General features: G+C 39.8%; 1 protein-coding gene and 1 pseudogene across 24 annotated transcripts in view; one reads left to right on the top strand and one right to left on the bottom strand.

Annotated features, from left to right (window-relative positions):
• Positions 1–200: 200 nt before the first annotated feature.
• LOC134734103 (large ribosomal subunit protein uL18-like) lies at positions 201–1,181 on the bottom strand (annotated as a pseudogene).
• Positions 1,182–2,542: 1,361 nt separating this feature from the next.
• The window catches only part of ZNF644 (zinc finger protein 644), a 108,497-nt gene continuing 98,408 nt past the window's right edge, over positions 2,543–12,631 (top strand). For 5 of the 24 annotated variants that reach the window (XM_063625453.1, XM_063625445.1, XM_063625430.1 and 2 more), the window contains exons 1-2: positions 2,578–2,873; positions 3,661–4,228. The gene's annotated coding sequence lies outside the window, so the exon portion shown is untranslated. Of the gene's footprint in view, positions 3,175–3,214; positions 3,590–3,660; positions 4,888–12,631 lie in introns of those variants that run through there. The other 19 variants (XM_063625451.1, XM_063625434.1, XM_063625448.1 and 16 more) reach the window with 14 other exon arrangements.

Genomic DNA, 12,631 nt, shown 5'->3' with positions numbered 1-12,631 from the left:
CTTTTTCTTTCTTTAAAACATTTACCAGGTGTATTCATTGGAGCATCATTTTATTCACAACGTGTTATGAATTTTCTCCCAAACTGTTTTCCACATCTTGACTTTCATTCTCAACTGCGATTTCCTTAAATATTTTGGCACTGAGCCACATAACTGGTCTTTGGATTTTTCCAGTTGCCTGTATTTTTGTTTCTGTCCATAAGTTTATTGTCTTTATCTGAAAAATCCTCATAGAAAATTGTTTGGTTTAGCTCTCAGCAGCCCGCTCCTGAGCTCTGAGGAAGCTTGCCTTCTTTTGAGCTACCCGATCCTTCTTCTGAGCAAGGGACATTTTGGGACGGTTGCACCACTTCTTTTTAACTTCTTTCTTGGGCTTCTTTTCACAGACTGGACTCTCTCGTATAGCAGCATGAGCTTTCTTATACATCTCCTCCATCATGTCTGGAGTTACACTGTTCTTTATGTATTGAGAGAACTGCTTCTTGTAATCATCTTCATCTTCTTCCATTAAGTAGCACACGTAATCTGCAACATTGTGGCCCATGATGTGCTTCCTGTATACTTCTGCATTAAATTTCTTGCTTTCATTATCATAACCAGGGAATCATTTAGTACTGTGAGGGACAGACGAGCCTCCATGCACAGCTCCCTTCAGAGTGCCAACAACTTTACTGCCAGTAGTAGTTCTGGCAAGGCCTGCATCCTAATTGCAGGTAAAGGCAGGCACCTGGCTGACCATCAATGCTTACCACATTGTAGTCATCGCCAGTTGCCTCCACTTGGCCTTCATAGATCTTGTCCATGCCAAACCTATTGAGAAGCCTGCGGTCCAGCACCAGGCCAGTACAATACGCTGCAGCATAATTTGTCAGGTCAACCTTCACACCATATTTTGGCAGTTTGTGTACATATGCTGTGCAGACTATCATATCCCCCTGTGTACGGGCATAAGCAATCTGACAAATGATATCTCTGTTTGTTACATGAACTATCATCCTGTATTTGGGTGTGTTGTATTCATTTTTATCCTGTATCACCAAGTGTTTCTGAGCATAGTAATCAGTTTTACCCTCTCGTCGTCTTCTAAATTTCACTTGATATCTCTTAAAGTAGGCCTTATTCTTAATAACTTTCACAATCCCCAACCTGCAGAACAGAGACCCACATCTGCAGCTAGACAGAGACCTCACGTGTATTTTTTTTTTCTTTTTGCATTACCTTATTCAAGCTTTCTGTCATTATATTTTCTCCCATTCATAGAAGCTTTTGAGATCATTTTGTACAGCGTTTCATCAACTATTACTACTTCTACTATTATAATTACTATGATTACTTTTACTGCTATTATGACTTCCACAGTATTACACTTCAGTTGCTGAGTTCTAGTGTAAAAAATAGCTTCATTAGTGAGACAAGTTCCTGATCATGGCTGAGTTCTGAGTGATTCTATTTGCTTGTGTGATTTGTCTGCACATTAGTCAGTGGTATACATTAATGACAGTTATTTTCTTAGTAACTGCTTTTACAGTGATATGATGTAAGAATTTCCATAGTGCATAATATTTTATTGTAAGTCCAATAGTAACCTGAGAATGTCCAATTTGAATGGATTCTGCAAATGAAATGATCCAAAGTGCACCCCTCCCCCATTGACTGCAAATATATACGTATTTATATTTTATTGTTTACACATTTGTGTAAATGAAGAAGGGAGATTTGCATTTTAAAGAGCCCAAAGAACTGTATGACTTTGAGAAAATCACCTTACTTCTCTTTGTCTCATTGGGTTACAATGAAATCGAACAAGTTAGAATAATGCCTGGTACACAGTAAGCACTCAAAAGTGTTAGCTATTAAGTATGAAGCAATTAATGTGTTTAGTCAAATATTTGTTGTTTGGAATCTACGTTTGCTGTTGCTGAAGGCATCATTCCATAGGAAAGAAAATGTTTCTCATTCTTGTCAAATAAATGCAGTTATGGTATATTCTTCTGAATGTCAATAACATCTTAAGGGTTTGGAGGGCCACAGTAATGACAGCTGTACAACTAAGGAAAACTTTTTTATTTTTAAATTTTTAAATGAGTAAACAGAGGTTCAGAGAAGCCAAATAATTAAGGCGGGACCAGTAAATTTCTCAAGAACTCTTGGTTAATCTTAAACATGTTAGCAGTTTCTCGTAGAGTCAAACTGGAGCAAACCTCGGCCACCTTTCAGGGCAGGCTGTCCGGGTAACTGAGATGTCACACTTGATGCTTTGCCTGGCCATCAAGCAACTCCCAACAATCTGCCCCCTTAAGATCCTAAAACCTTCCCTCGCCATTACTCCACAGTTGTGATTGGCAAATATTGCATTATTCGGCTGTTTTCCTCAACAGGGAGAAAATAACAGAGATTTTTGCACGCTCGTGATCGTGGAACTCAAACCTGGGCCTGTTCCACCTTAAAGGGCCTAGGCATGCCTAATGCTTGGGTCTTGCAGAGTTTGGGCACCACCATATTTGGACCGTGCCTACTTTGGGGCGGGAACCTCCTTGGGAGTGATTAGGTCAGCGCTGGGGGAGGTGACCTTGTTTGGTTTCTGGCACCCGAGAACAGTGGTGCACTGTTTCCGCTGCCCCCGTTTGTCTAATTGGCCCAGACGCTCCACCAGCGCGAAGCTTCCCGGGAGCTTCTCGCTGGCCACCCCCGCGGCCCGCAGACCGGCAGAGGCGGGAAAGCAGCGCGCCTGCGCCGTGGGAACCGGGGCTGGAGGCGAAAAGCGGGGAGCGGAGGGGGGCCGCTGGAGCCGAGTAGCGTACAGAGCGGCGTGTGACGCGGGGACGCCGCGCGCTCCCAACGTCGCCCCGGTTTGACGCACACGGCACCAAACTGTGAGTTTCAGGGGTTATTTGGTCAGATTCGCTGGGACCCGAGTGGGTTTCGGGCCTCTGGGCTGTGGCAGCGGCGGGACTGAGGGTGGCGGAAGAACTTGGGGGACCCGGCCTCCGGCTCTCGGGCCCGGGGAGCTACGCCCTAGGCTGGGTCCCAGCCATCCAAAAGGACGCATTTTGCCGCACAGGCTAAGATGGCGGCGGCGGCCGAGGAGGCGGAGTTGGTGCTACACAAGGAGCCCGGGCCCCGGGTTCGGGGAGGCGGCGGCCGCGGTGGTCGCTGGGGGCCACGGAGCCTGAGGTGAGCGGCGGCCGCCGCCGCGGGGCGGGACTCGGCAGGGGGATGGGGGGGGGCTTTCCGCTACGGCGTCGGAGGATCCGGTAGCGGACACAAAGGGGCTGAGCTGGGCACTAGACTTGGGGGTTTTGTTTAGTCACATGAAGCCGAGCAGCCAGTGAGCAGTAGGGGGAAGGGGCCGAGATCAGGCGGCTTGGGGAGCCTGGCGGTCGCCATTGCAATGCACTGAGTAACGGGGCGGGCCGAGAGCAGTCACCAACCCCTCTCGTTGAGGCTGCTCGGTTGTGGCCAGAAACGCTGGCTCTGGCATTAACTGTGTACACCCCTCCCCTTAATTGGGACAGGACCGCATAGGCCTCCCCTTCCCCCGTCCTGCAAGATCTTATGCGGCTAGGTGCCTGGGAAGTAACAGCAAGAGGTAAATCGCTCGAAGTGTTTGGGTTGCCAGGGGCTTGGTGGGTGTCCAGCTAAAGCTTTTTGCCTCTCCAGGTCTGATTCTCTGGCCTTTGTGTCCCTGGGAAGTTACTCTGCCAGAGGAAAGCAGGTGTGCTCCACTTCTCCCGTGAACCTGAAGATGAGTTGTCCCAGACTCTTCTCAGTGATTGGAAACTTAGGTGGTGGAGCTAAAGGTTACTTGTTACGAGACTTCTACAGACAACTCTTGTTGGGATCCATCTATGGTTTAGCAACATTAGTGGAAAAGTTTTCTTGAATATTGACTTTGAATATAAAAAGTTTATATTTAGACTTCAGATTTTGTGTGATCATCAAACTCAACGAGGGGATAAACATAATTGGGGGCGAATGATGGTCTTGTCTTGTTAATAATTTCAACAGAAGTATCACAACACCACCGACTATCCTGTCCAGTCCTGACTAATTCCACGCTTATTGCATCTGGATTGTAGATTTGTTTTAATTGTGTATTCCCTCCCTGCAGTAGTTTGCTTTAGTTGTAAACATTTTTTGGTCCCATGAGAAGGAAAACATTTCAAAAAATAGACAACTAAAGTTTCTCAAAGAAAGGAAACCCGGCTGTTTGCCTTCAGTGGCATGTGTAAGTATCTAGGGAACTTGATGGCAGTAATATTGCATTTTGCTAGGCTTGCTAAGAAAAACCTCGTTTTTATAATAAGGCTGTAATCTAGCTTAGACATTTTAATTGGTGAAACATAAAGCTTGATTAGTATTAATGCAGTGGTATGTATTGCTTTTAAAAGTCTTACAGTTTCTAACAAATTAAAGTTATACTGCAATTATATCATACTTTGTGTTGGTATTAACTCATGAAGTACAAAATTTTGAAACACCTAATGTTTTGTGTTGGCCATTAACAGAATTCCTTGATTGGAGGGATATTTAAACACATTAGATCACTGTTTAGATCTCTGTGTTCAAATTGAAATTTGAATTTTTCAACATTAGTTAACTTTCATTTCCTTGTTCTTTTCAGATTTATATTTTCTCTTTTTTTAGCTTTTCTTCTAATACAGAACAGTCTTGTATTAATGAATAGGAGATGCATTAACATTAGCAAATGTATTCCTGGATCATAAAGTTTTACAGTGGAAGGCATATCAAAGAACAACTGCTCTTACCCTCCTCTTTTACAATATATTGAGGACCAGAGATGATTAAGTTAATGGCATAATGGAAAATTGCCTTTCAGCCTCTACCCATTGCTGTTTGTATTTGTCATATTGCTGGGATGAGAAGGTGAATATCTACAACTAATAATGGTTAAAAAAAACAAGAGGATGTTATTGGGAATACTTGTTAATTAAATATTATTAGGTTCATGAGAACTTCTGTGACAATAAGTTAAAAACTTTCATATTGGCCGGGCACGGTGGCTCACGCCTGTAATCCCAGCACTTTGGGAGGCTGAGGCGGGCAGATCACGAGGTCAAGAGATCGAGACCATTCTGGCTAACATGGTGAAACCCCGTCTCTACTAAAAATGTAAAAATCAGCTGGGCGTGGTGGCGTGCGCCTATAGTCCCAGCTACGCGGGAGGCTGAGGCAGGAGATTCACTTGAACCCAGGAGGTGGAGGTTGCAGTGAGCTGAGATCCTGCCACTGCACTCCAGTCCGGCGACACAGCGAGACTACGTCTCAAAACAAAAAACAAAAAACTTTCATATTATGTGGTAACTTAGTTTTTAAAGTGACTTTCAGTGAAACAAAATCAAGTACAAAATACAGAAATATCAGATAATTTCAGAGCAATGTTGCTTTTGAATTTTAAGGTTTTCCAAAGCCGTGTTGACCCAGAAATTGAAAAATTAAAAAACAACAACCAGGCACTTGATAAATTTCTTTGAAAGTTTGAAATAACTGCTGTTATTCCCAGTTATTACTTAGGAAAAGAAATGAGATCAGTGCTGAAAATAATGGTGTCTTTCATTTTGTAATAGTGTTTTGGTTGAATAAACGAATGTGCCGCTCAGAATGTTCCTTTTCTTTAAAACAACTTTTAATTTAAGACTACTGCTTCTACTGAGTGGTATCTCTAAGGTCTGTTAGGAAATTGAACAAGTAGTAACAGTCATTTATGATGGGACCCTGTAGTGATCTTTAACTTCTTTGAATGACAGATTTAGCAAAAAATTAAATTGTTTTAAGGTCTTAAAAGTTTTTATGGGTCATATAAAGTGCTTTTAAATTACTGATTTTTGTAAGTTGATAAGCTGTTTTATAATTTTCAACATTATGTGAGTGGATTTACTTACACTTTCATTTTGTGAAAATTAAGAGTCACTTTCAGATTATTTGTAGTTATAAAGTGGTCTGTCACCTGCAAACCTTAAACATTTTCCAGTTTTAATTTGTCATTCAAGTTATAAGAGTGTTTTGGTTGAATTGAGACTGTTAATGGGTAGCAGGAGGAGAAAAAGTTTCAAGGAGAATAGAAGTGGTGGGATATCTGCAATCTAGAGAAAGGTCAGGTCCATTTTTTTCTGTCATCCTGAGTACTGTTTTTTAGTGTTACTTATGTAGACCATTTTCTTAGGATGTGATTCTGGAAGGAAAAGTGAATCTTATTCTTGTGGGAAGGCTTTTCAGTCAGGTCTTAAGACGATTGTAATTTGCAGCAAATAGAGAAATTGGCATGTTATCTAACCCTGATTTTAGAGAGCGCTTGTTTTAGCCATTTTTTTAAAGTGTTTTCTAAATGTTTTAAATTAGTAACCTTGTAAAATAAAACAAGAAAATGAAGAGTGGACACTGTAATACTATGGATACATATTCAAATGAGCTTTTATTTACACTTAGTATTCATCTTTCTGGTAGAGAGAATGTCTATTTCGTAAATGGAGAATCTGTAAATATTGAGTAAAGTTGTCAGGTATAGCATTGACTGAAGCAGTTCTAGAAGTGGTGTTTTTGATTCAGGTTTATTAGAGGGAAATAAATAGCTGCTGTTAATAGTGCAAGCCATTTACACCATTGAGTTTTGGGAGATTTGAGAATCATGGAACTGATGGTAGCACTAGCTCACCCTGCTGGTTGGCTAAAAGATTTCTCCTCTTCCCCTTAAGAAACAAACATGAAGATCACAGGAGACCCAGAGGGTAGTAGAACTCTAAATTAAATTCTGTCTTTCTTCAGGGGGAGGAAGTTCCCATGAAAAAGGTGTTTTCTCATCTCTAAGGCCTTAGTTGCTGCATTCTAATTTTTTTTTTTGCAGATCTGCCAAGTTGAACCATGGAGTTACTATCCTTTCTTTTTCTTTGTTTTTGGTTGGGGGTTGGAGTCTCAGTATATTGCCCAGGCGGGGGTGCAGTGGTGCAATCTTGGCTCACTGCAACCTCCGCCTCAGGTTCAAGTGATTCTCCTGCCTCAGCCTCTCAAGTAGCTGGGATTACGGGTGCCCGCCACCATGCCTGGCTAATGTTTTTATTTTTAGTAGAGATGAGGTTTTACCATGTTGGCCAGGCTGGTCTCGAACTCCTGACCTCAGGTGATTCACCCGCCTTGGCCTCCCAAAGTGCTGGGATTACAAGCGTGAGCCACCGTGCCTGGCAGGAGTTACTATCCTTTTTGAACTTCCTGGGAACTCTTACGTGATAATGGAAAGTTAGTATATTTTTATTCTTTTAATTTCAAGATAAGATATCCTTTGACAATTGAGAGATGTCAGGAAGAAAAACAGAAAGCCCTGTGAAAGTAACTTTCCAGGAGGAAAAAAGCAGAGGATTTCAAGAGTAAGAGGAGGAGGAGCCTGCCAGGGCAGAAGCAGCAGCAGTGCACTCTTCTCTTGGTTGAGGGAAAGTGAGACTGGATTAAGGTTAGCGTTTCTGAGAGATTTTCTTTCCCCTCTCCTTCTACTAATCTTGGCCCTACCGCTTCTGTCTGCTAGCTGTAGTCTTCCCATTTCATTTGGAATCCTTAGGACTGAGATTTTTTAAGTAAAAATAAAGATAAGTGATGTGTTCCTTGAAACTTAATTTTCTTAGCCTAGATTTTGGTAGAATTGAAGTTGGGTTAGAGTGATGAATGCAGATTTTATGTGTTAAGGCTTTTGGTATGTCTTTTTTTTAAGTTGAAAATACAGCTTTTAAAAGACTTTATACAGGCCGGGTGTGGAGGCTCACACCTGTAATCCCAGCACTTTGGGAGGCCGAGGTGGGTGGATCACTTGAGGTCAGGAGTTTGAGACTAGCCTGGCCAACATGATGAAACCCTGTCTCTACCAAAAATACAAAAATTAGCTGGGCGTGGTGGCACATGCCTGTAGTCCCAGCTACTTGGGAGGTCGAGGCAGGAGAATCACTTGAACCCGGGAGGCGGAGGCTTCAGTGAGCAGAGATACCATGCCACCACACTCTAGCCTGGGTGACAGAGTGAGACCCTTACTCAAATAAAAAAGACTTTGTACAAACTCTAGAAACATAAGTATGTTTTGAGCCAAAGAGACAATTGAAAATAAAAAATACCTAATAAAGTGTTAAGATTAAAATTCTTTATACTTTACAAAGCATGTTTACCTGTAGTCTATCAATTATTTATCTAATTTTTTGAAAAGATTAATATTTTACTTACAAGTATCTTTCATTAGTTTCTTGAGGAAGATATTAAGTACAGTCATGTGCAGCATAATGATGTTTTCTGGTCAATAGTGGACTGCATTTATGATGGTGGTCCCATAAGATTATAATACTGTATTTTTACTGTATTTTATGTTCTATGTTTAGATACAGAAATACTTAACAGTTATGTTACAATTGTATATGGTATTCAGTACAATAACATGCTTTACAGGAGCATGTTGTAGACTAGGAACAATAGGCTATACCAAGTAGCCTAGGTGTGTAAGTAGGCTCTACCATCTGGGTTTGTTTGAGTACACTTCGTGATGTTTGCACAGTGACCAAATTGCCTAAGAACGCATCTCTCAGAATGTACATCCATGCTTAAGTGATGTATGACAGTAAAACTAGTACTTTCAGAGCACCACTTATTGAGGAGGAGAGGGGTAATTCCCAATTTATTGTTGGTTTGTGAAGGTGGATAAAAGCCTTCACAGAGTTGGAATTAATTGCCTTTTGTTTACTATTAACTCACTAAATACTTTACACACAGACACACACATACATAGAATCACAATTGCAATTGTAATTATGCATATATAAAGAGGCAGGATGTGATAAGGTTTAAAAATATAAGCCTTGAAATAAAATTGGCAGGGTTCAGATTTAGCTATGTGAGCACTAGGCAAGTGGAATTAGTAATTACCATCTTCAAAGAGATTTAGGGTTGATATTACATAATTCATGTAAAGTCCTTAGCTTTCTGGCACACAATGCTGAGTAAAGTAAGTGTTAGCTGTTAGAGTAGTAATAGTTATTATTACCATTGTTTAATTATTCTTTCTACATTAACTTGAAATTTTCACCTGTGAGTGATTTGGAGTTGTATACTTTTGCTAATGTCCCATTTTAAGCCATGCCTATAAAGACAAGGTTGTTATAGAGGAAGTGAGAGGTAGGCATCAAAGTGTGCCTTCTCTGATTCTAGCAGCAGAATCTTATAACCAGGTTAAATATTTCAGGAATGCATTCCCAGCACTGTCAGCAGATGAGTAGATGCACTTGGGAATGAGTACATTTTAATGAAGTTATTTCCCAACCAGTGCATTGGTTTGTCTTTGTTACAACATCCTGAATTTCTTCACTCTCCTTTCAATTTTTGACTGTGAGGCCATGTGGTGACCATTAGTAGAGAGAAGAAGGTGAGTGGCTATGCGTATTTGTACTGTACATATAAACCCAAGATGAGAGTGAGGAGTGGCTGGTAGGTAGCTAGATTGAGGAGGGTGGAATATAATCTTTTCATTGGATAGTCTGAGTTAGGAATTGCCCAAACAGCATTTCCTTTTGCTGTTTTCCTCTCCACACTTTGTTTTGTATATGTCTGTGCTTGTATGGTGTTAAAGTTATCAGTTCCCCCTCTTTAATTTTCCTTCTACCACCAGCCACCTTCTAGCACACACACAGATTTTAAGCTTATAAGCAAATTTGTCAAAGACAGCTAGTAAAAATGATTTTAGGTGTGGTACTAGTAAAAATGATTTTAGGTGGGGTACTAGTATGAAATTGTAAGGTTTTCGTTTATGCTTGAAAAATATTTACAGCAATTTGGAAAGTGAAGGAGGGGAAGTCACCCATAATTTTATTACCATTATATAATTATTAGTATTAAAGACATGATGTTAAGCATCTACTATATTCTTTTAATAATCCTGTGATGTATATATTCCCACTTTACATGTGAGGAAACACATCCACTTAATAGTGGAGCAGCCAAGTTTGAACCTAGGTATATCTTGAGAAAGGTCTAGAGAGGAGACCTTTCTGTTCCTTCTTCTTACATATATATATCCATTTAGCTAGTTGTTACACAATTTGTAAGTTTCATCTCCTAGTTTTAAAACTTAGCATTATAAAAACATTTTTCTCCCTACCCTTATTTCAAGTGGTGTCGTATTGCTCACATTGTCTATTCATACCACCATATAAAGGCTCTTTGTCTTGGCTGCTGGACATTGGTACAATGATGTTGACCAAAATGGATGCTGCCCTTTTCTTTACTGAGTGACTAACATGAAAAAAATAAGGCTTAATCAGAACTAATACTTTATGGGATTTGGATTGCTACAGGTTTAATCATGCTATCTATCCTTGCTGGTGGAACATTTGACTTAGAATTGGATATAGGTAAAATATAGATGACAAATTAATTGTATAATTTATAGCTATCTGAAAACAACTTTTTTTTATATTTTAACACTTTGAAATGCCTTATGTTTCCTTGTTAAAAATCTTAAAGGGATATTAAAATTAAATGGGCACTTAAAACTTATCTAGTTGCTATTAGTAATTCCTAATATAATAATATTTAATTCATAAAAGAGAAAAGCTTAATGTTGAATTCTGGCACTCATTGGGAAGATGACATTATATGTTAAGAGATAATTTGTGGGACATAGTGATTATAGTTAATGTTGCGTACTTGAAAGTTGCTAGGAGAGTACATTTTAAGTGTTCCCACCACAAAATATAACTGTGTGAGGTAATGCATATGTTAATTAGCTAGATTTAACCATTGCATAATTTATCTGTATTTCAAAATGTGTTGTGCACCATAAATATATACAATTTGTATTTATCAGTTTAAGAAGAAGAAAAAGGTAATTTGTGGGCATTTATAAATAGATTGTATAGGTCAGCACTGCTCAATAGAAATATAAGTTGAGTCACAAATGCAATTTTAGATTTTCTATAGCCACATCAAAAAATAAAAATAAATAGGTGAAATTTTATTAATGGATTTTTGTTTAACCCAGCATATCTAAAATACTATTATTTCATCATATAAACATGATCGAACTATTTTACATTTTTTTCTTTTTTTTAACCATATTAAGTCTTCAAAATCTGTTAGTATTACATACTTAAAGCACATCTCAATTCAGACTAGCCAGACTTCAGGTATTTAGTAGCCACATAAAGTTACTGTATTGGACAGTGCAGTTACAGATAGTAAGTCCTATAGGGGTATAGAGAAAGAATAATAGAGAAATTGAACTGAACCGTAAAGGATAGCCGAAAACAGAAAATGCTTGAGAAGAATATTCCCATAAATAAGTGATAGGAATTAAAACAGCAAGTACAGTTTGATACCAGCTAATAGAGTGGCTTGAATCCAGTTTAGGGAATGTGGTTTGGGGTGTGTGTGTGTGTGTGAGAGAGAGAGAGAGAGAGAGATTGGGAATATATATTGGAGGGTGCCTAATTCGTGTCTCATACGTGAGCACTTGATAAATACTGAATTAGCTGGGTGCATTGGCTCACGCCTGTAATCCCAGCACTATGGGAGGCTGAGGCAGGCAGATCGCCTGAGGTCGGGAATTCGAGACCAGCTTGGCCCATATGATGAAATATCCCGTCTCTACTGAAAATACAAAAATTAGCCAGGCATGGTGGCATGCACCTGTAATGCCAGCTACTTGGGAGGCTGAGGCAGGAGAATCACTTAAACTTGAGAGGCGGAGGTTGCAGTAAGCCAGGATCATGCCACTGCATCCCCACCTGGGCAACAGAGTGAGACTCAGTCTCCAAAAAAAAAGAAAAAAGATAAATATTGAATTAATATTTAGAGAGAATTAATATGACACTACAGAAAATGCTGGAAAAAACATCCTAACAAAGCCTTGTGGATCTTCAAAAGGGAAAGAGTTTCATTTAGGGAATATTGATGTTCTATGATTAACAATATGATGGAGATTGATAAAGAAGGATGAGAATTGAGAAAAAGTTTTTAGATTTAGCTATTAATTGGTTACTGGTTTTTAAGTATTTTATTTAGGTATAACTTACATACAGTGAAGTGCACAAATCTTAAGTACAACTCAGTGAATTTATACACATAAGTATACCTAGGTAACTCCCAGGTACTGGGAGGTACTGGGTTACACCTAGGGAGAAGAGGATGTAAAAATAGCACAGACATGAGAATTGTGGAATGCAAACATTTTCCCTGATTAGAGCCTATTTTAAATGAAATACCCAGATTGAGATGTAGAATGTTTTTCTTCACTGATTAAAGGTGCCTTGTGCTCCCTCCTATTAATTTCTCCCTACAGAAGTAACCACTGTTCTAACCTCTAATCTCTATCACCATAAATTAGTTTTCGCTTGTTTCTTTTTCTTTTCCTTCCTTTTTTTTCTTTTGAGACAGGGTCTCACTTTGTCATCCTAGCTGGAGTGCCTTGGCGCGATATCGGCTCACTGCAGCCTTCACCTCCCAGGCTCAAATGATCCTCCCACTTCAGCTTCCTGAGTACCTGGAACTACAGGTGCATGCCATCGTGCCTGGCTGATTTTTTTTTTTTTTTTTGGTATTAGAGACAGGGTTTTACCATGTTGCCCGGGCTGGAGTTTTTGTTTCTGAACTT

The sequence above is a fragment of the Symphalangus syndactylus genome, chromosome 12 (genome assembly GCF_028878055.3).
Source record: "Symphalangus syndactylus isolate Jambi chromosome 12, NHGRI_mSymSyn1-v2.1_pri, whole genome shotgun sequence".
Lineage (NCBI taxonomy): Eukaryota > Metazoa > Chordata > Mammalia > Primates > Hylobatidae > Symphalangus > Symphalangus syndactylus.
The sequence above is the reverse complement of the archived record's forward strand: the minus strand, read 5'-3'. Positions and strand labels throughout refer to the sequence as shown.